This window comes from Macrobrachium rosenbergii, chromosome 30 (genome assembly GCF_040412425.1).
Source record: "Macrobrachium rosenbergii isolate ZJJX-2024 chromosome 30, ASM4041242v1, whole genome shotgun sequence".
Classification (NCBI taxonomy): Eukaryota; Metazoa; Arthropoda; class Malacostraca; order Decapoda; family Palaemonidae; genus Macrobrachium; species Macrobrachium rosenbergii.
Genome location: NC_089770.1, coordinates 26778929 through 26804562, shown reverse-complemented (window position 1 = coordinate 26804562; position 25634 = coordinate 26778929).

Genomic DNA, 25634 nt, shown 5'->3' with positions numbered 1-25634 from the left:
AGAGAGAGAGAGAGAGAGAGAGAGAGAGAGAGAGAGAGAGAGAGGAAATTTCACGATTTAAAAGATCAGAATTATTTGTCTGAACAAGATAATGTCAGTCGTCACTCTGCTGAAGTTCATTCCAAATCATAAGAGAGAGAGAGAGAGAGAGAGAGAGAGAGAGAGAGAGAGAGAGAGAGAGAGAGAGAGAGAGAGAGAGAGAGAGAGAGAAATTCTTCCTTTCATTCTAGTTGCCTAAAAATCAGGCATTACCCATTTACCTTCCAATAATATTCATTGCACTCAAAACAAGCATGAGATTACATGTGCCAACAAACAAACAAGAATAATTAAACAATTTATTGTGTCTGCAGAAAGCATAAACTGCTTCCATAACTCAGTGTGCCTCCTCCGAGACGAGAAGCAGAGAAGGAGGAGAGGTGGGAGGAGTAAAGAAGAGGAGATAAGGAGGAGGGAGAACGCGGAGGAACTCCCGAGGCCAACAGTAAGAATGATTTAAATGTAGCAAAAAGATAATACTGACTTTGTGTTGTCTCGTTAAATAAACAAAAAAAAAAATAAATAAATAAATAAAAACACGAGAAGCAAGCAAAATGACGCTGCACCTAAATTCTCAGATGTTTTAGTATTCTGATAAAAGTCGGGTATTTTTTCAAGAAAAATTTTCGAATTTATTTGCTGGAATATATTTAGATATCTTCAATCACCAAAAAATTTCAGATGCTTTTATCTGAACAAAAAAAAAATGCAGATGATTTCACTTGCATAAAACAATCCACGTGTTTTCATCATGCAAGAAATATGAAGACTCTTTTTGCGGACCATTTTAAACTGTTCTTTACCGGCAAGACATTTTTTCAGATAAAAAAAATGTTCAGGCTCTTTTCAAGATCACATTAAAGATTTTGATTTAGTAGCACAAAACTTTTCATACGGTTTTATTTTCATAAATAAAATTTTTCCAAGTATTTGAAACTTTTCAGATGTTTTATTTGCGGGAAAATTTTCTCTTTTTTTTTTTTGTTTTGTTTTGGGAAGGGGGTAAATAAAGATCATGAGGACAGACGACGATTGCCTTTAATCATTCACGGCCAAAAAATGAGTTATATGACTTGGAGAAACGGAAATAAGTCGAGAATTCCAGAGCTCGGTTACAAAAGGAAAAGTCTCCAACTCTAATGATTATCATTAATCCTGAGATTTACAGACTATCCGGAATCGGCATCCACATCCTGATCTACCAGAAATTCTAATCTGTTCCATCTTGTCTAAAAGCCTTGCACCCACGGAGTTTTAATAAATTCCATTAATATCATTTCAAAGTATATTTGGGATAGACCAACAACTCTAGTCGTCTGGGGTAACCAGAAAGCAATGAAGCAAATAAACAAGCGGTCATATGAAGTACAATTTCTTGCTCACACAGAGAGAGAGCATTAAATCTTCATAGGAGTTGGAAAGAACGCGCAAAAGAATTCTCACTGGGAATTCCCTCTTTCTGTTATGAATTCCGAGCAAGGTAAAGGAGAGGGGGAGGGGTAGGAGAATGTTTTGTGGGAAGGAATGTAAGTAAAAATGCACACCACTGAGTTATTAATATATATATATATATATATATATATATATATATATATATATATATATGTGTGTATATATATGTGTGTGTGTGTGTGTGTGTGTGTGTGTGTGTGTATCTCCCATCATGTGTCATATTTACTCTCTCTCCTTCCTGTCTATGCAACGCTGAATTTGGATCTATATCGAATATATATATATATATATATATATATATATATATATATATATATATATATATATATATATATATACAGTATATATATTCTCCAATGAACTGATGCATCGTACTTTGAAGTGATGACTAAGATGACACACATAAATGCAAGCGTCATATTTTTAACTGAAAACAGTTTTATTGAATGGGTTTCTCTTTCAAAGTCCTTGGGCTAAACATAACCATCTGGACGTGTTGTTTCTAAAATGATGATAAGCAATGAAGACTTGAGGTACTACCTATGGTGTCAAATAACTACACAACGATATATTTTTCCGTGAATATTATGAAAATGTCCTTCGTTGACATAAATGTTGATTTGCAAGTTAAAATAAATTATAATATTTTTTCTTGCAATAATTTCAAGTTGCTGCGAAAAATATTATCGTGATGCTGAGCAAGAAGAAGTGGAGTAAATCCATGAAATCACTTGAAAATGGCTCAGAAAGAGAAAACTGAATAATGATATACCAAAATATAGGAAAACATGATGACGACATTATAACTAATTGAAGAACTGATTTCGTGCTCATTTGAGAAATGTAAAATGTTCAAATAAGACCATTACACGACAGTAAAATAGTTTTACAGTGCGTACTTCTAGACGCTGAAAATTTAGTATAGCACAAAGTTATACATTAGTTGCGGTCAATTATCAGGACGGCAGTCGGCAAATCTCGGGTTTGGGGTCATATGGTTGTAATATCTTGAAGCTTAAGCGAAAGCAATAAATAATAATAAGAGAAACTCGACCAACATTCATATTACGACACAAAACCACCAATAGAAATGTACTGAATTTTCTTAATAACTTTCATACCAATGTTGCGGACAAGCAAACAAATAAACAAGAAAACTACAGATTAACGCATCCCTTAAACATTATTGGCAAAGGCAATAACCTCATAATAGTCACAGTCGTATTTCCACTGCAAAGGTAGATAGACAGTAAACGGCAAATACCCAATGAATAAGTAACCTCTGAAATCCTTATTTTCTGAGAGCTGTGCATTTTCCACTGAGAACCTTGAGTCTGTATTAGAGATTAAAATAAAAAAAAATTTCCTCCGCGTTGGTGTAAGAGAAATAGCGGTTTCGCAATACCTTACCAACGCTGCCACGAAGGATTAGAATTAATTTTAACTCAAGGCTGCATTATATTATTTCTATTAAGTTTACATCTATCAGGGAATAGAGGGGTTACGAGGCATTAACGCAACGCAACGAATTGTCCACGTCTCAGTATGCCACTGGTTTTTTTTTTCCTGCAAGAGAGGTGACGCAATGAAATGAGGTCTCATTTCCCCCAAGCGTGAATCAGTGTGATAAGGGTTAAGTTCATTTTTAGTCTTTATTATTTCCTGAGAGTAATTAAACTCTGCCTTTCGCACCGCCCAGAAATAACATCATCAATGTCAAGATGCAATTTCCCTTTGGGCCGAAGTCAGATTTCGCTCAAATTCGAAATGAAGAAAAAAAAAGGACGATGTCTCATTAAAATGCAACACTCAGTGAACTACATTTAGGCAACCTTTGTTCTCTTAATTAAATGGAGCTTCAGGAAGACACTCACTATTGTTCGCTGTGATGACTGTCGGATGGAAATCTCTTAAGGTGAAATAAAAAGGAATAAGCTCCATTATGATGCATTTACTAATACGGCTTTGTGTATGCTGAATGAGTATATGCTGTATGTATGTATGTATGTATGTATGTATGTACAAATACATAATTATTTTCTGACGAGACACTGACCTTCCAGTGGTAGGTCTGCTCCATCTGGATAGAAAATTTTACACTCTTATCTAAAACGAAACTGGAACCAGTCTGGGTGGTCAGACTTTTTCCAAGTTTCCCGCGTCATCAAGAGTTATTAAACATTAATTCCATCATGCAGATAGAATCCAATCCACCTCCAGTTCTATGCTAACACATACTCATAAAAAATGTTAATTAATAAAACACCTTAGATATAATCTTATACAGTTCCAGTTATATGTTCGCACAGAGGAATAATAAAGGTGTTCGTCAATAAAAGAAAAAACCTCGTTTAGAATAATCTTGAATTTAATATCTTTCGCAGAGCAACAAAGAAAAAAATATTAACTCTCCCATTTCTCCTTTATTCAAGACACGATTATATAAACTTTTACTTGGCTGTTTTGGCAATATAAAAGGGATGGAATGGGAATGCAACGACGACAGTTTACCAGTTGATTATCATCATTATCAAGAGAAGACAATGTTGATGGTGACTTCAGCCACATTTTTGGAAATAATGTTCACAGAACAAGATGTGAATCTGTTTATATTTGGTACGTTCAGATATTACGACCCAGTGCTTATCTCGCTATGGTAAAAATGACATTTATTTTCCATAAAGAAGGAAAACACACCTAACAATATTCAAACGGAACTCGCTGTAACGCAAGGTATCTTATAGGAGGAGTCAAACAAGAAGGTGTTTGGCCAGTTTATGGGAGGGTGACCGCCGTCGAACGTACGAAACAATTACCACTTAAAACCCGCGTGTCCCCAACAGACTGTATATTCTCTGCCGGAGCCAAGACATACCAAGTATAAAATGTTCTGAAGTTTCTACGGCACAATCGAGTTTTCTGTACAGGCGCTACAGCGTATAATCAAGGCCACCGAAAGTAGAACTATCTTTCGGTGGTCTCGGTATAATGTTGAATTAGCCGTGGCCCAAGAAACTTTAACTACGGCCCGGTGGTGGCCTATACTATATCGTTGCCAGAAGCACGATTACGGCTAACTTTACCCTTAAATAAATTAAAAATTACTGAGGCTAGAGGACTGCAATTTGGTATGTTTGATGATTGAAGGGTGGATGATCAACATACCAATTTGCAGCCCTCTAGCCTCAGGAGTTTTTAAGATTTGAGGGCGGACGGAAAAAGTGCGGACAGACAAATAGCCATCTCAATAGTCTTCTTTTCAGAAAACTAAAAAGTGAGGCTTAATACGGTGGTTAGGGACACTCGCTCAGGATGAAATACTTGGGAAGGACTAACACTTTTAGATTAGTTGTTTGAGATTCACTGTGCCTCTGATGTCCTATCAGAAAGGCATGGAACAATAAGCACATCCCAAAATCTCTCTCTCTCTCTCTCTCTCTCTCTCTCTCTCTCTCTCTCTCTCTCTCTCTCTCTCTATATATATATATATATATATATATATATATATATATATATATATATATATATATATATATAAAGTAAGATGTACTGTAAATTTATGTCCCTTTTAATCTTCTAAAATCCAGAAGAGAAAATAAAATGTATGATGATACTTCTCCATTCCGCTGTGGAACTTTGAACTTCATCAGGAGGCGAAATGCTCAGCGTTTACCCACTCCACCTCCACTGAGAAAAAATCATCAGTTTCAGCTCATATGTAACATATCTATCAAAGTCAGATATATTTGTAAGAACCGGAATAGATCCATGCTCAGTTGCGTAATGGAGTGCGAAAAATACAGGTTGCATTCACTAGAAATACAGAACTAAAACGGTCATGCAATACACCTCACATTGTTATATTAATTGCATTTTATGCATCCGCTCTGGCACAATCGCTCGGGCGAACACGCACACACATATAGTTATATATATATATATATATATATATATATATATATATATATATATATATATATATATATATATATATATGTGTGTGTGTGTGTGTGTGTATATATATATATATATATATATATATATATATATATATATATATATATATATATATATATATATATATATATATATATATATATATATATATATATATATATAAATATATATGTGTATATATATATATGTATGTATGTATGTATATTAATCGTGATATGCCCTTTGACTCATAACGATTAGAATATATGAAAATACATGAATCTATTTTCCCAGATTCTGTGCGGATAGTTGGGTACAACACCAGTCCCTATTTTTGTTTTATGTAAAATCCATCATTGTTTTTGGCTTTGTAAATGTGAAAGCCTTTTGCATTTGAGTTTCATCCTGCCATTTATTAGGTTGTAATTATTATCATTTTAATTTTTTTTTCTACTTCAAAATGAACACAAATGTTGGAGATTTTTGTTGAGTGGTTTAGCTTACGCTGGCTTATGCCAGCACCCAAGAGCGGCAAGGTATATGATGGGATTATGAAACCTGGCTTGGCCTCCGCATTCGGACCAACAAACGGGAGACGTTAATACGTAGCGCATTTATCTAGTAACCTTCATATACATCCTATATAGATCAAGATAGATAAAGGGCCCAGTAAGAGCTCATAAACTATAGTGTACCTTGCATGGAACATACTCAGTCCCGATGCAATGCTTTCTCTGTTCTACTGTACTTTGGTCTGCTTCACAAGCTGTTTAATTTCTTTTACTCCACAGAGTTCAAAAACAAATACTTCTCTTCGGCTCTAAGCAAGTCTACAAGAGTGACTTTCAAGGTCTGGTTAGAGTAAAAAAATTCTGAAAATAACTTATGAATGAAGAAGAAGTACAACTGGTACGGCAAGCGAGAATAATTCAGTTTAGAAGTACTTGGAATGGCGTAAGTCTCTATTAAGGAGGAGGAAATATATTGCCTAGAGTGTATTCTCTTCCAAATTATTAAGCCTCAAGAAAAGGAAAGCGGCCATTCATGCTGCAAAAAATACCTGAATTAAAAAAAAAACGAATTCCACTTACGACATAATTAGTGTGTATTTGTTTAATCAACTGTGGATATTTTTCATAAATATGTGTATAAATATTTCATAAATGCTACTGGAATACAGTGAGTCCATGTGATGTACGAATGAAGCTTTCTTCTCTCTAGATGGCGTAGTGGTAATATTTCGATCTAGCAATCCACCAGTGCAAGTTTGGTTCGTCTTAAATAATGTTGTACACGTTAGAGTGTGTAACTGTGTATATCTATGTCTAACGCATGAATAAATAGAGGACAGTATTAAAACCTCATACCAAGCCCATTAAGCATAGCAGAACCGCACAAACAAACACCAGACAATAGCCTAACTCTTCCTTTCTTTTATTTCTCCTTTTGATACTTCTGTTTCACATTGATCATCCCAAAAACACTAAGTATCTTTCTGCCATTTACCTTCATTAAGACAACAGAGGTGTAGTTCACTAAATGTTACATTTCCACACAACGTTCCTCTTTCATCCCGTTTCAAATTAGAGTGCAATCCGACATCTGCACAAATGGAAATTGTCGCTTGGACGTTACTCGTCACTAAATATTACAGCCATAGCTATACTAGTCTACAGAATTAACAGCTCAGACAGAAGCCTTAATCTCCAGCATACCACTTCACACTTACGGAAATGACACTTCATTTCATAGAGTCATTCGCCCTTAAAAACAGAATTTTCGTGAAATACAAGGGCAGCTCTTCATAATTGATCATATATGTATATCTATCTATCTATCTATCTATATATATATATATATATATATATATATATATACACATATATATATATATATATATATATATATATATCGGGTGTGTGTGTGTGTGTGTGTGTGTTATAGAAATATATATATAAATATATATATATATATATATATATATATATATATATATATATATATATATATATATATATATCACACAAATCTGGCAGATTCGATGCACACACACAAATTGTAGTCAAGGGCAGGAATACTCTGGAGATTCACACTTCCTTTATTGCTTTCCTACGTTTCGTGATTCATAATCACATCATCAGGGAATTCTATGGAAAATGAAATAAATTAATAAAAGTACTGAACGGCTAAAACTGAATTACGTTAAAACATTAGTCACTAAAAATCTATAAAGGCTGTTCAAAAATTACATACACAAGAGCACACTTAAATACATACACACAAAGCTTAAAATCAAGTTACACACGGACACATATGGTTACACAAGAGCACATTAAAAATAGCAAAATCACAAAACCTCCAAATAAATAAAAAAAGAATAAAAATTGTCTAATGTTAAGAAAATTCTTTTTTTCTCTTTCCAATAATGGAGAAACAAACAAAGACAGTAATATACTTATAAAAAAAAAAATTTATTTCATTTTCCATAGAATTTCTGATGATGTGATTATGAATCACGAAACGTAGGAAGCAATAAAGGAAGTTGTGAATGCTTCAGAGTATTACCTGGGCTTGACTACATACCAGTGTTATATATATATATATATATATATATATATATATATATATATATATATATATATATATATATATATATATATATATATATATATATATATATACGAAATAAATTTCTGACTCATATCGCTTAATATCAAATCCAAGGGCTTTTTAGACTTGGAATATCCTCCATGGGAAATTATCACCGAGGGACCTTTATAAGTGATAAAATGGATTTCGGCACTTGTGTGTTGATGATTTCTATCTTATCCCAGAAGACAAGACGCACATCCAGCGAATCCAGTCGACGTTGGGGAAAATCACTGAGCTATCAAGAGTCAGGTTGCCCAGGTAACGCCGAGTTGTCTGGTTCCAACTTTATTTACCTTGTCGGCTCAGGGAAATTGCCCTTAGCTTTCGACCTGAACCCACTGGTGTGATAAAAAAATGTCATAAAAGAGCTTTCGTGTTCCAAACGTGATTGTGTGAATTTCTCATATTCGAGGTGGGTTAATGCTGAAATGTTGTCTATTGGGTCATTTCCCCGAGTCGATGGGTAAAATAAAGTATGCAAGCAGACTCGGCTTAACCAGGTACCTCCTCTTGAGTAGCTCAGTGGTTAACGCTTTTAGACTGATGGCTCGCTGGATAACGCCCTGCTTTCCACCTGAGATCCTGAGTTCGATCCTGAGTGAGTCAGAAATTTATCACTTATAAACCTTGATTGTGATAATTTCCATTCACTCAGAAGGATATTCCTGAAATGGTCTATTGGATTTGAGTCGGGATTGGGGAAAATATGATGGTATTTTTAAGCAGTCATGATCAGGTATATAAATCACAGTTGATAAAAAATGTTCCATATATTAAATGTATGTGTGTATAACGTATGTATCTGTGAGATGTTCCATCCCGACATAACTCTGAAATGCATCACGTATTGTGTCAATGAAACTTGGTTATACATATGAATTACTATCCCGAATGAATACTGTCTATTGGGTAAGACATCACTAGCAACAAAGGGCAACAAAGGGGGTGGGATGGGTCAGGGCTTCCAGGAAATGAGGCTGGTTCTGCCTGGTTCCAACTTTTTAGAAATGGCAAATAAACTCCCTACCTGAGAGACCTGGTTTCCCATAGTCAGAAATTTATTTCTGTTCCACACGTGATTGAACTTGATGATCTGGAAAAGAATACTGTGAGGGTGGGTAAGACATCACTGGCACCAAAGGGGGTGTGGGTGGGAAGAGGGCAACATGTAAAAATAACAGAAAATGGCAGGTATTAGTTTCTCATCCATAATTTCAGAGGTTACTGAGATGAATAGTGACACTCCAGATGCCCTTTAAGTCCAAGTTCAACACCAATAGGAAGTAGGGGGGAGGTCAGAAGAGGTGAAAAATAAAATGTAAAAAATGACAGATATTAGTGTCTAATCCATTGTTTTCAAGGTCGCTGAGATGGATAGTCACATTCCCATATGCCCTTTAAGTCCAAGTTCAGCCCTGATAGGAATAAAAATGGATGTGTGTTAATGAAGAGATAAAATAACTCTGAAATGTTTGAGAAAATGTTATGAATTACTATCTGAAAAGAAACTTTCGGGGTAAGACATCACAGCACCAAAGGGCACCAAAGGGGGTGGGGATGAGAAAGGCTTCCCTGAAATGAGGCTGGTTGGGCCTGTCAGAAACTACGGGTCTATCAGTCAGTTGCATACATAAGTATTTTGGTCTGGAAAAGAATTTGTGACCCTGATAAGACATCACTGGCACCGAAGGGCTTGGGGATGGGAAGAGGGTACCAGGTTTAACAATAACAGACAACGCCAGATATTGTTGCTCATTATTTCAGATCACTAAATGAATATGACACTAGATGCCCTTTAAGTCCAAGTTCAACCCCAATATAGTATATAAGATGAAAATAAAATGTAAAAATGACAGATATTATGTCAATCCAACATTTCAGGGCATTAGTTATAGGACGGGATGCAGATCATCAAGACCTGAATTCTCAAATATCCGAAATCACCCTGCAATCTGCAAAACAGATTGATATGAGAAACTTCGAAATAATAGCCTCAGCCCAACACAAGGACAAGTTCACGACTCTAGAGTCAACTTTCATAACACCTTTGTTTGTTATGTAACTAGCTGTTTATTATGTAACTAGCTGACCAACCCGGCACTGCCTGGGATAACTCTGAATGTCAACCAGTAAACTTTCTTTCCTCTCTCTTTCTCACTCTATCTCTCTCCAACTCTCCCGCACTTTTCCCCCTCTTTCTCCTCCCTGACACTCCCTACTCTCTCTCTCTCTCTCTCTCTCTCTCTCTCTCTCTCTCTCTCTCTCACTTTTTCCTTCTTTCTCCTCCCTAACACCACCTCTCTCTCTCTCTCTCTCTCTCTCTCTCTCTCTCTCTCTCTCTCTCCTTCTCTCCTCCCTCACCACCTCCCTTTTCTCTCTCTCACTTTTTCCTTCTTTCTCCTCCCTAACACCACCTCTCTCTCTCTCTCTCTCTCCTCTCCCTCTCTCTCTCTCTCACTTTTTCTTCTTTCTCTCCTAACACCCTCTCTCTCACTCTTCTCTCTCTCTCTCTCTCTCTCTCTCTCTCTCTCTCTCTCTCTCTAGCACACCCTCTCTTTCTCTCTTTCTTCTCCTCTCTCACTCTCTACTCTCTCTCTCTCTCTCTCTCTCTCTCTCTCTCTCTCCCTCCCTCTCTCTTTCCTCTTCTTCTCCCTAGCACACCTCTATTCTCTCTCTCTCTCTCCTTCCTCTCCCTCTCTCTCTCTTCTTCTCCCAAACACCACCTCTACTCTCTCTCTTCTCTCTCTCTCTCTCTCTCTCTCTCTCACTCTTTCTTTCTCTCACTCTCTCCCTCTCTCTATTTCTCTCTCCAACCCTCCCTGTTTCTTTCCCTCTTTCTTCTCCCTAATACCACCTCTAATCTCTCTCTCACTTCCTCTCCCTCTCACTCTCTCTCTCTCTCTCTCTCTCTCTCTCTCTCTCTCTCTCTCTCTCTCTCTCTCTCTCAACCCTTCCCAACCCCCACCCCCTTTGGTGCCAGTGATGTCTTACCCCACAGTATTCTTCTCCAGATAGTAAGTCATATGTACACCGAAATTAGATATGATAAATTCGTAAAGTTACTAAGTCTACGGGCAGAACCAGAGCCGTTTCAGAGAAGCCCTCCCCAACCTTTGGTTCTCTTTGGTGCTAGTAATGTCTTACCTCCCACAGTGCTGATTTCTAGACAGTAAGTCATATGTTAACCAAGTTTGGCTGAAATTGCTCAATGCATTTCAGAGTTATTGTGGCACATACACAAACATATCCATTTTTATGTAAATAGATTGTTCTACAGTTTTGTTTCCTTCCTACCAGTTTTACTTTTTTATGTTTGGTCACTTTTTAGCCACATACGGGGTAGATTTGCTTTAGAGTATTTTAAGAAATGTAATGTTACCTTTACAATCTTATGTAGTAACTTTCCTTTTTATTTACAAGAATATATGTCATTGCAGCCTTGAAAATGCAATGGACTATTGCGAAACGCTGCCGGCCACAATAAATACTGTTAATTGTTTGTGTGCCTTAACATCTGCCCTTGTTCTCTGTATATTAGGCTTCTGCCTTCATCATCATATATAGTTTATATATATATATATATATATATATATATATATATATATATATATATATATATATATATATATATATATATATATATATATATATATATATATATATATATATATATATATATATATATATATATATATATATATATATGTGTGTGTGTGTGTGTGTGTGTGTTTGTGTATGTGTGTGTATATATATGTAGAATCTGCTGGTCACTTTTACCAGATACACATGTAATTGCAATAGCCACCAAGCGTCTTTTCTCCATTGAAGGGCTATTGAGTAAATTTCCAAATCTCTGAAATGAGGCTGCAAGCCCCAACAGACTTGCTCCGGGGATTTTTATGTACCCTCAACGTCTAAGCTGTCTTGGTGGTCGCCTACGCAACTACTGACAAATAACATATTACGTAACTTCGCTGTTCATCCGACAGTTACATTCACAATATGATTAAAGTCAAACACGCCAAGCAACCTTATAGCTTTTGCCAGCTAAGGTCTTAAGAAACAAGAAAACTGAAAACAGAGAGGGAAACAGAGGCGGGAAGAAAATTCCAAAGCTCTGTATTTGAAGCAAAAAAAAAAAAATAAATAAAATGGTCACTGAAGGGAGTCATCGAAAAACCAATCAACTTCTTAGTTTCCCTATGGGTGTTAGTGACCCTTGTAATTGTAACGACACATAACCTACATTCAACCAGTTATGTTTTGTCTATGTTTTTGGAAAGGTTTCTCATTCTGAAAACGGTGAACAACATAAGCCAATCTTTACGGAAAGTCGAAAGTGAGGATTTTTTTGCGCCATTTATGTGTATGTATAGTTCTTGTAAACAGGACCAGCAGATCTTATTTACAAGGCAGAGACGAAACACTCTTGTGGCACTTCGTACAATTTACTTAAAAAAAAATAAACTCCCCGTAGGGAAATAGTGCCAGCGAACATCATGTGGTGTACTGTAGTCGTTAGTACAGGTTGTTTGCATCACCCCTTCAGCCCCTAGCTGCACCTACTCTTTAGCCTTTTACTTCACCTCCGTTCCCACTTCCTTTCTTCCATCTTGCTGTCTAACCACTCCAACTCCCTCTTTTCACTGCCTTAAGCACTCAATGGCTGAAAGTGTCACAGTGCTTTATAGCAACATTTTCACAGATGAAATCACTTAAAAGAACCACGAAATCTGATACTATAACGAAACAGTAAAGACATTGTTTCGATCTTTTCTCGTATTCTGCTTCCATAGTTTTCTCTTAGCTCCCCTTCCTCATTGCCATTCTCCCCCACCTCCGCATTACTGACAGGTCACAGGTTGATGAGGGCATTCACGGATAATTGACGGCAATTTGTCATCGCTAATTTTATCTTAGAAATGAATACATACGAAGATGCAGAATCTCTGAAATTACACATTTCTTTTTCGTTTTCACTCAAAAAGTGATGCCGAAAGTTTTTCTTTCACTGTATTACAGGTTATTTCCCATTCAGATAGTTTGTCCCCTCTATAAGCAATAATGACAAAATGATGTGTATCTAGTAACTTTGATAAGATACCAAATATTGCAATGTTGAAATAAAATGCAGACAAAATTTGTATAAAAACTGCAATATTTTCGTTTCGGTAAATACATAGTTCTCTTCTATAATTCTATGTTAACCAGAAAAGAAATGTTTCATAAAATTTCTAGGTATTTATCGTGCTCAACTGAACTTAAATATTCGTATGTATATGTTGACTCAGATTTTACTGTTTAATGTTTCCCAAAGATTAGGGTATACATGATACATCCACAAGAATTGCTGTTCCTTTTGTAGACCTTCAGGCTCATTTTGCAAAGGCGCTTATTCTTCTTTTTTTGGGGTAGATTATTATTAATTCTCTGTGTTTAGCTTTGACACAAAAAGCGTTCTGTGAAGGTTCGCATCCCATATAAGCCCTCATTCAATTGAGCATCCTAAAAGGCGACGAGGAAGAAAGGAAGGAAAAAGGCTTAAACTAATGGAAAAACGCAAAACGAGGAGAACACGAGAATCATTTCAAAGTTCTCGTATAGCATCAAAAACCTTGCTAACAAATCCCGGTCATTTTCGACTTGTGTTTTTGTTTACGTAAAATGAATAAATTATATTCATCTCTATTTACATAGACCAAGGACATCACAAATTACGTGTGCGAATTTTAAAGAATTGTTAACACACTACGTTCATTTTCCACTCACATTTTTAGTTTACAAGTGACAAATAATTATTATTTATTCGTTCATTTATTTACGTAGTAATTTATTTACCAACATATTCAGTTTTTACTAAAGCCAGGCGTAACACTCTACTAAACTCACTACAATACCTTCCGAATCCCTCTACCACTTCGGATCGGCCCCCCGCCCCTCTCCAAGGCAGGATCCCCACCCTCCTCTTCCCAAAGCCAGACGCAGTCCTCACCCGCCCAGAACAAAAATTGGGGCGAAACACACATTGCAGTTATTGGGCAAGCAGGGCCCTGAGCGAGCAAGCGAGCGCCGGTCGCCCTTTTCCTTTTTTTATAATTCCGAAAAAAAAAAAGCGGGACAACTCCGGCCATAACAAGGCCATCATTTGCGGCAGCAGGGGATTTACATTCGGGATTTGCATTTTTAAATCGCCAACAGTTACGTTGCTTGAAGCCTTTCTTTGACTCAGACTTTCCGAATTTCTTGAGACGATTTACATTCCCGCCTCAACTCAGTTTTCTCCCGTAATGCCTGCTTTCTTTTTAATAATCTCCTTTTCTCTAGACTTTTTGCGGTGGGAATTTTTGCATTCGCTTGTATGTTCGCCGATGCAGAGAGAGAGAGAGAGAGAGAGAGAGAGAGAGAGAGAGAGAGAGAGAGAGAGAGAGAGAGCTCATGTCTGTTTGCAAGCTTTTCTCTCATATATCATTTCTAAGTCTGCTATCGTTGTCGGTTTTCGTTGACTTAAAATCACTGATTTTATTGGTTTATTTTACTAAGCAGTTTTTGTCACCTAAAGCGTTTTATTACAGTGTTAAATCTCATTACTTCCACGGTGGTAATTTCGCTTTTTTCATGGTAGCGATATCAATTAGCCATTCCTCTAAAGTTACATCCAGTGTACTTACCTACTATCTTCCTAATGTTGATAAAATAAATGATGCAATAACAATTATCGTATTGTATTAACTGATTCTGACATTCCTAATTCCCTTTAGATTCCATGGTTCAGAGCTCAGACCATGTTCGAGAGAATTCAGTATCTTCAGAGTAACTGGGTATGTCTATGGGAAAATTCAAAGAGAATCCAGTTTATTCTTAAGAGATCGGCAGCTTCCAAGGGAATTAGAAGTTCTCACAAAGATTCAAAGCGTTCATGTAAATTTAAGAACTTCTGGGGCAATTAAGTGCTCATGTGAACTCAGTAAGTTCAGAGGATTTGCATGATCACGGGAATTCAGCATTTGACAAGAAAATTTTGTTCAGTGAATCAACAAATTCAAAGAGACTGAATCAGTTCAGAGAGCTCAGAAAAGTTTAAAGGTATTCAGTGTGTACAAAACGACTCTTATGGGAACCTCTATATTCAAGGGTACTCATCAATACACGTGAATTTGTCCTGTACATAGAGATTCAGTGTATTAAAGGGAATACAAATGGGAAATGAAAATCTTCGTTTATAAAAGCGTTCCACGCTGGTTCTGATTTTTTTCTTTACCGTTGACATTTTATTTCTATTTTTATTTCTAATTTTTGTTTGTTTGCAAGCTAACAAAGAAAAGTGAGGGAGAACGTCAGAGAATCTGTGATGACCAAATTGGTTTGTATTGCACAGCTCCATCATTTCATTTAACATTTTTTAAACCGTTACTTTTACCTTTCTTATTTCAAGTTTTTAATTATTAGTGGTTTTCTCCTTTCCTTTTCCAGAGTTAGTAGGATAGACAATTACTCGCTGACTTACCGGCTTCTCAATGCTTATATCTGATCGAACGTTAAAATGTTTACACATAAAAAAAAATGGATTTTTTGTTTCGTACCTCCCGGCTGTGAATATGTTAATTACTGGAGAACGTTTGGCTGACTGTTGGTAGTGGTTGGGCTTTCAATGTGTGACTGATTAATCCTTGTTAGATCTTTCCTTGTCAGAAATAAGGACAATGTCACATTAACGTGTCCCCTCAATGTTCATTGTCCTTCCTTATTTGCTCTTTAAAGAAATGTGTCATCTGTTTATATCAAACCATTCTAGCGATTCCTCTTTCTTTCGTGTTTACCTTTCGGTTCATTACTGCTTCAATTTCCTTTTTTTTTATTATAGTTTTTCTGATTATTTCGATTTCTCTTCCAGAGATCTAATCTGCCTATTACATCATGTTGGCTCTGTTATCATTTGGCTGTCTGATATTTCTCTCTTGGATAAATTAATATTCACAATGTTACGCTACAAAGAAATTTAAGAATGAAGCCGAGACTAAATCAAATACAGCAGGTTTCAAGCAATGGCATTACAATAGATCTTAAAAAGTGGGGTGGAGATTTAAAGGTTAATGGACTAAAAACTGGGACTACTGATTCCCTGAATTGAATGATTAACTTATGGAAGAACCATGGCTGCGATGGTTGTAGGTTGCTAAAGAGGATGGCGTGACTGAGAAGGGTAACTAAGCAAGGAACAACGGGTGAATGATTTCTGAACAAAACGTAGATGTGGCGAATGATTTCTGAAGAAACTACAGATGAGACGCTTAGCATATTTAAATACTATGAAAAGCAAGTCTTGATGAGAACTGTCTAGTTGTAGTGACCGTAATAATTGACAAAATCAAACGTGGGTTTACTGTTTTATATTAGTGGTAAGATACTGGATAAAATGCAGACAAAATTTGTACAAAAACTGTAATATTTTCGTTTCGGTAAATACATAGTTCTCTTCTATAATTCTATGTTAACCAGAAAAGAAATGTTTCATAAAATTTCTAGGCATTTATAGTGCTCAACTGAACGTAAATATTCGTATGTATATGTTGACTCAGATTTTGTTGTTTAATGTTTCAAAAGATTAGGGTATACATGATACATGCACAAGAATTCCTGTTCCTTTTGTAGACCTTCAGGCTTATATTGCAAAGGCGCTTATTCTTCTTTTTTTTTGGGGTCGATTATTATTAATTCTCTGTGTTTAGCTTTGACACAAAGAGCGTTCTGTGAAGGGTTCCCGCATCCCTTAAGCCCTCATTCAATTGAGCATCTAAAGGAGGCGACGAGGAAGAAAGAAGGAAGAAAAGGCTTAAACTAATGAAGAAAAACGCAAAACGAGGAGAACACGAGGAATCATTTCAAATTCCTCGTATAGCATCAAAACCTTGCTAACAAATCCCGGTCATTTTCGACTTGTGTTTTTGTTTACTTAAAATGAATAAATTCTATTTATCTCTATTTACATGGACATCACTAATTACGTATCGAATTTTACAGAATTGTTAACACACTCCGTTCATTTTCGACTCACATTGTAGTTTACAAGTGACAAATAATTATTATTTATTCGTTCATTTATTTACGTAGTAATTTATTTACCAACTTATTCCAGTTTTTACTAAAGCCAGGCGTAACACTGTACTAAACTCACTACAATACCTTCCGAATCCCTCTACCACTTCGAGATCGACCCCTCCCCCCTCTCCAAAGCAGGATCCCCACCCTCTTCTTCCCAAGCCAGACGCAGTCCCTCACCCGCCCAGAACAATAAATTGGGGCGAAACACACATGCAGTTATTGGGCAAGCAGGGCCCTGAGCAAGCAAGCGAGCGCCGGTCGCCCTTTTCCTTTTTTATAATTCCGGAAAAAAAAAGCGGGACGAAGCTCGGCCATAACAAGGCCATCATTTGCGGCAGCGGGGGATTTACATACGGGATTTGCATTTTAAATCGCCAACAGTTACGTTGCTTGAAGCCTTTCTTTGACTCAGACTTTCCGAATTTCTTGAGACAATTTACATTCCGCTTCAACTCCAGTTTTTCTCCCGTAATGCCTGCTTTCTTTTTAATAATCTCCTTTTCTCTAGACTTTTTGCGGTGGGAATTTTTGCATTCCTTGTATGTTCGCCGATGTGCGCGCGCGCGAGAGCGATCTCATGTCTGCTTACAAACTTTTTTCTCATGAGACTGCTATCGTTGTAGGTTTCGTTGATTTAAAATCACTGAACTTATTGATTTATTTTACTAAACGGTCTTTGACACCTAAAGCGTTTTGTTACATAGAGTTAATTCTCATTGCTTCCACGGTATCAATTTCGCTTTTTTCATACTAGCGATATCAATCAGCCATTCCTCTAAAGTTACATCCAATGTGCTTATCTATAATTATCACTAATGTTGATAAAATAAATGATGCAATAACAATTATCATATTGTATTAACTGATTCTGACATTCCTAATTCCCTTTAGATTCCATGGTTCAGAGCTCAGACCATGTTCGAGAGAATTCAGTATCTTCAGAGTAACTGGGTATGTCTATGGGAATATTCAAAGAAAATCCAGTTTATTCTTAAGAGATCGGCAGCTTCCAAGGAATTAGGAGTTCTCACAAAGATTCAAAGCGTTCATGTAAATTTAAGAACTTCTGGGGCAATTAAGTGCTCATGTGAACTCAGTAAGTTCAGAGGATTTGGCATGATCACGGGAATTCAGCATTTGACAAGAAAATTTTGTTCAGTGGAATCCAACAAATTCAAAAGACTGAATCAGTTCAAGAGGCTCAAGAAGTTTAAAGGTATTCAGTGTGTACAAAACGACTCTTATGGGAACCTCTATATTCAAGGGTACTCATCAATACACGAATTTATCCTGTACATAGAGATTCAGTGTATTAAAGGGAATAAGAAAGATGGAAATGAAAATCTTCGTTTATAAAAGCGTTCCACGCTGGTTCTGCTTTTTTTTTTTTTACCGTTGACATTTTATTTCTATTTTTATTTCTAATTTTTGTTTGTTTGCAAGCTAACAAAGAAAAGTGAGGGAGAACGTCAGAGAATCTGTGATGACCAAATTGGTTTGTATTGCACAGCTCCATCATTTCATTTAACATTTTTTAAACCGTTACTTTTACCTTTCTTATTTCAAGTTTTTAATTATTAGTGGTTTTCTCCTTTCCTTTTCCAGAGTTAGTAGGATAGACAATTACTCGCTGACTTACCAACTTCTCAATGCTTATATCTGATCGAACGTTAAAATGTTTACACATAAAAAAATGGATTTTTGTTTCGTACCTCCCGGCTGTGAATATGTTAATTACTGGAGAACGTTTGGCTGACTGTTGGTAGTGGTTGGGCTTTCAATGTGTGACTGATTAATCCTTGTTAGATCATTCCTTGTCAGAAATAAGGACAATGTCACATTAACGTGTCCCCTCCAATGTTCATTGTCCTTCCTTATTTGCTCTTTAAAGAAATGTGTCATCTGTTTATATCAAACCATTCTAGCGATTCCTCTTTCTTTCGTGTTTACCTTTCGGTTCATTACTGCTTCAATTTCCTTTTTTTTTATTATAGTTTTCTGATTATTTCGATTTCTCTTCCAGAGATCTAATCTGCTATTACATCATGTTGGCTCTGTTATCATCTGGCTGTCTGATATTTCTCTCTTGGATAAATTAATATTCACAATGTTACGCTACAAAAGAAATTTTAAGAATGAAACCGAGACTAAATCAAAATACAGCAGGTTTCAAGCAATGGCATTACAATAGATCTTAAAAGTGGGGTGGAGATTTAAAAGGTTAATGGACTAAAAACTGGGACTACTGATTCCCTGAATTGAATGATTAACTTATGGAAGAACCATGGCTGCGATGGTTGTAGGTTGCTAAAAGAGGATGGCGTGACTGAGAAGGGTAACTAAGCAAGGAACAACGGGTGAATGATTTCTGAACAAAACGTAGATGTGGCGAATGATTTCTGAAGAAACTACAGATGAGACGCTTAGCATATTTAAATACTATGAAAAGCAAGTCTTGATGAGAACTGTCTAGTTGTAGTGACCGTAATAATTGACAAAATCAAACGTGGAGTTTACTGTTTTATATTAGTGGTAAGATACTGGATAAAATGCAGACAAAATTTGTACAAAAACTGTAATATTTTCGTTTCGGTAAATACATAGTTCTCTTCTATAATTCTATGTTAACCAGAAAAGAAATGTTTCATAAAATTTCTAGGCATTTATAGTGCTCAACTGAACGTAAATATTCGTATGTATATGTTGACTCAGATTTTGTTGTTTAATGTTTCCAAAGATTAGGGTATACATGATACATGCACAAGAATTCCTGTTCCTTTTGTAGACCTTCAGGCTTATATTGCAAAGGCGCTTATTCTTCTTTTTTTTTTTTTTTGGGGGTCGATTATTATTAATTCTCTGTGTTTAGCTTTGACACAAAGGAGCGTTCTGTGAAGGGTTCCCGCATCCCTTAAGCCCTCATTCAATTGAGCATCCTAAAGGAGGCGACGAGGAAGAAGAAGGAAGAAAAAGGCTTAAACTAATGAAGAAAAACGCAAAACGAGGAGAACACGGGAATCATTTCAAATTCCTCGTATAGCATCAAAACCTTGCTAACAAATCCCGGTCATTTTCGACTTGTGTTTTTGTTTACTTAAAATGAATAAATTCTATTTATCTCTATTTACATGGACATCACTAATTACGTATCCGAATTTTACAGAATTGTTAACACACTCCGTTCATTTTCGACTCACATTGTAGTTTACAAGTGACAAATAATTATTATTTATTCGTTCATTTATTTACGTAGTAATTTATTTACCAACTTATTCCAGTTTTTACTAAAGCCAGGCGTAACACTGTACTAAACTCACTACAATACCTTCCGAATCCCTCTACCACTTCGAGATCGACCCTCCCCCTCTCAAGCAGGATCCCCACCCTCTTCTTTCCCAAGCCAGACGCAGTCCTCACCCCCCAGAACAATAAATTGGGGCGAAACACACATTGCAGTTATTGGGCAAGCAGGGCCCTGAGAGCGAGCAAGCGAGCGCCGGTCGCCACTTTTCCTTTTTATAATTCCGGAAAAAAAAAAAGCGGGACGAAGCTCCAGCCATAACAAGGCCATCATTTGCGGCAGCGGGGGATTTACATACGGGATTTGCATTTTAAATCGCCAACAGTTACACGTTGCTTGAAGCCTTTCTTTGACTCAGACTTTCCGAATTTCTTGAGACGAATTTACATTCCCGCTTCAACTCCAGTTTTCTCCCGTAATGCCTGCTTTCTTTTTTAATAATCTCCTTTTCTCTAGACTTTTTTGCGGTGGGAATTTTTGCATTCGCTTGTATGTTCGCCGATGTGCGCGCGCGCGCGAGAGAGATCCTCTCATGTCTGCTTACAAACTTTTTTCTCATGAGACTGCTATCGTTGTAGGTTTTCGTTGATTTAAAATCACTGAACTTATTGATTTATTTTACTAAACAGTCTTTGACACCTGAAGCGTTTTGTTACATAGAGTTAATTCTCATTGCTTCCACGGTATCAATTTCGCTTTTTTCATACTAGCGATATCAATCAGCCATTCCTCTAAAGTTACATCCAATGTGCTTATCTATAATTATCTGCCTAATGTTGATAAAATAAATGATGCAATAACAATTATCATATTGTATTAACTGATTCTGACATTCCTAATTCCCTTTAGATTCCATGGTTCAGAGCTCAGACCATGTTCGAGAGAATTCAGTATCTTCAGAGTAACTGGGTATGTCTATGGGAATATTCAAAGAAAATCCAGTTTATTCTTAAGAGATCGGCAGCTTCCAAGGGAATTAGGAGTTCTCACAAAGATTCAAAGCGTTCATGTAAATTTAAGAACTTCTGGGGCAATTAAGTGCTCATGTGAACTCAGTAAGTTCAGAGGGATTTGGCATGATCACGGGAATTCAGCATTTGACAAGAAAATTTTGTTCAGTGGAATCCAACAAATTCAAAGAGACTGAATCAGTTCAAGAGAGCTCAAGAAGTTTAAAGGTATTCAGTGTGTACAAAACGACTCTTATGGGAACCTCTATATTCAAGGGTACTCATCAATACACGCGAATTTATCCTGTACATAGAGATTCAGTGTATTAAAGGGAATAAGAAAGATGGGAAATGAAAATCTTCGTTTATAAAAGCGTTCCACGCTGGTTCTGCTTTTTTTTTTTTTACCGTTGACATTTTATTTCTATTTTTATTTCTAATTTTTGTTTGTTTGCAAGCTAACAAAGAAAAGTGAGGGAGAACGTCAGAGAATCTGTGATGACCAAATTGGTTTGTATTGCACAGCTCCATCATTTCATTTAACATTTTTTAAACCGTTACTTTTACCTTTCTTATTTCAAGTTTTTAATTATTAGTGGTTTTCTCCTTTCCTTTTCCAGAGTTAGTAGGATAGACAATTACTCGCTGACTTACCAACTTCTCAATGCTTATATCTGATCGAACGTTAAAATGTTTACACATAAAAAAAAATGGATTTTTTGTTTCGTACCTCCCGGCTGTGAATATGTTAATTACTGGAGAACGTTTGGCTGACTGTTGGTAGTGGTTGGGCTTTCAATGTGTGACTGATTAATCCTTGTTAGATCATTCCTTGTCAGAAATAACGACAATGTCACATTAACGTGTCCTCTCCAAGGTTCATTGCCCTTCCTTATTTGCTCTTTAAAGAAATGTGTCATCTGTTTATATCAAACCATTCTAGCGATTCCTCTTTCTTTCGTGTTTACCTTTCGGTTCATTACTGCTTCAATTTCCTTTTTTTTTATTATAGTTTTTCTGATTATTTCGATTTCTCTTCCAGAGATCTAATCTGCTATTACATCATGTTGGCTCTGTTATCATCTGGCTGTCTGATATTTCTCTCTTGGATAAATTAATATTCACAATGTTACGCTACAAAGAAATTTAAGAATGAAGCCGAGACTAAATCAAAATACAGCAGGTTTCAAGCAATGGCATTACAATAGATCTTAAAAGTGGGGTGGAGATTTAAAAGGTTAATGGACTAAAAACTGGGACTACTGATTCCCTGAATTGAATGATTAACTTATGGAAGAACCATGGCTGCGATGGTTGTAGGTTGCTAAAGAGGATGGCGTGACTGAGAAGGGTAACTAAGCAAGGAACAACGGGTGAATGATTTCTGAACAAAACGTAGATGTGGCGAATGATTTCTGAAGAAACTACAGATGAGACGCTTAGCATATTTAAATACTATGAAAAGCAAGTCTTGATGAGAACTGTCTAGTTGTAGTGACCGTAATAATTGACAAAATCAAACGTGGAGTTTACTGTTTTATATTAGTGGTAAGATACTGGATAAAATGCAGACAAAATTTGTACAAAAACTGTAATATTTTCGTTTCGGTAAATACATAGTTCTCTTCTATAATTCTATGTTAACCAGAAAAGAAATCTTTCATAAAATTTCTAGGCATTTATAGTGCTCAACTGAACGTAAATATTCGTATGTATATGTTGACTCAGATTTTGTTGTTTAATGTTTCCCAAAGATTAGGTATACATGATACATGCACAAGAATTCCTGTTCCTTTTGTAGACCTTCAGGCTTATATTGCAAAGGCGCTTATTCTTCTTTTTTTTTTTTTGGGGGTCGATTATTATTAATTCTCTGTGTTTAGCTTTGACACAAAGGAGCGTTCTGTGAAGGGTTCCCGCATCCCTTAAGCCCTCATTCAATTGAGCATCCTAAAGGAGGCGACGAGGAAGAAGAAGGAAGAAAAAGGCTTAAACTAATGGAGAAAAACGCAAAACAAGGAGAACACGGGAATCATTTCAAATTCCTCGTATAGCATCAAAAACCTTGCTAACAAATCCCGGTCATTTTCGACTTGTGTTTTTGTTTACTTAAAATGAATAAATAATATTTATCTCTATTTACATGGACCATGGACATCACAAATTACGTGTTAGAATTTTAAAGAATTGTTAACACACTACGTTCATTTTCCACTCACATTTTAGTTTACAAGTGACAAATAATTATTATTTATTCGTTCATTTATTTACGTAGTAATTTATTTACCAACATATTCCAGTTTTTACTAAAGCCAGCCGTAACACTCTACTAAACTCACTACAATACCTTCCGAATCCCTCTACCACTTCGAGATCGACCCCCGCCCCTCTCCAAGGCAGGATCCCCACCTCTCTTCTTCCCAAGCCAGACGCAGTCCTCACCCGCCCAGAACAATAAATTGGGGCGAAAACACATTGCAGTTATTGGGCAAGCAGGGCCCTGAGAGCGAGCAAGCGAGCGCCGGTCGCCGCTTTTCCTTTTTTTTATAATTCCGAAAAAAAAAAAAGCGGGACGAAGCTCCGGCCATAACAAGGCCATCATTTGCGGCAGCGGGGGGATTTACATACGGGATTTGCATTTTAAATCGCCAACAGTTACACGTTGCTTGAAGCCTTTCTTTGACTCAGACTTTCCGAATTTCTTGAGACGAATTTACATTCCCGCCTCAACTCCAGTTTTCTCCCGTAATGCCTGCTTTCTCTTTTAATAATCTCCTTTTCTCTAGACTTTTTTTGCGGTGGGAATTTTGCATTCGCTTGTATGTTCGCCGATGCATGAGAGACAGAGAGAGAGAGAGAGAGAGAGAGAGAGAGAGAGAGAGAAGCTCATGTCTGTTTGCAAACTTTTTTCATCATTTCTAAGTCTGCTATCGTTGTCGGTTTTCGTTGATTTAAAATCACTGATTTTATTGGTTTATTTTACTAAACAGTCTTTGTCACCTAAAGCGTTTTATTACAGTGTTAAATCTCATTACTTCCACGTGTATAATTTCGCTTTTTCATAGTAGCGATATCAATCAGCCATTCCTCTAAAGTTACATCCAGTGTACTTATCTACATTATCTGCCTAATGTTGATAAAATAAATGATGCAATAACAATTATCGTATTGTATTAACTGATTCTGACATTCCTAATTCCCTTTAGATTCCATGGTTCAGAGCTCAGACCATGTTCGAGAGAATTCAGTATCTTCAGAGTAACTGGGTATGTCTATGGGAATATTCAAAGAGAATCCAGTTTATTCTTAAGAGATCGGCAGCTTCCAAGGGAATTAGAAGTTCTCACAAAGATTCAAAGCGTTCATGTAAATTTAAGAACTTCTGGGGCAATTAAGTGCTCATGTGAACTCAGTAAGTTCAGAGGGATTCGGCATGATCACGGGAATTCAGCATTTGACAAGAGAATTTTGTTCAGTGGAATCCAACAAATTCAAAGACACTGAATCAGTTCAAGAGAGCTCAAGAAGTTTAAAGGTATTCAGTGTGTACAAAACGACTCTTATGGGAACCTCTATATTCAAGGGTACTCATCAATACACGTGAATTTGTCCTGTACATAGAGATTCAGTGTATTAAAGGGAATAAAAATGGGAAATGAAAATCTTCGTTTATAAAAGCGTTCCACGCTGGTTCTGCTTTTTTTTTTTTTACCGTTGACATTTTATTTCTATTTTTATTTCTAATTTTTGTTTGTTTGCAAGCTAACAAAGAAAAGTGAGGAGAACGTCAGAGAATCTGTGATGACCAAATTGGTTTGTATTGCACAGCTCCATCATTTCATTTAACATTTTTAAACCGTTACTTTTACCTTTCTTATTTCAAGTTTTTAATTATTAGTGGTTTTCTCCTTTCCTTTTCCAGAGTTAGTAGGATAGACAATTACTCGCTGACTTACCAACTTCTCAATGCTTATATCTGACCGAACGTTAAAATGTTTACACATCAAAAAAATGGATTTTTGTTTCGTACCTCCCGGCTGTGAATATGTTAATTACTGGAGAACGTTTGGCTGACTGTTGGTAGTGGTTGGGCTTTCAAAGTGTGACTGATTAATCCTTGTTAGATCTTTCCTTGTCAGAAATAAGGACAATGTCACATTAACGTGTCCTCTCAATGTTCATTGTCCTTCCTTATTTGCTCTTTA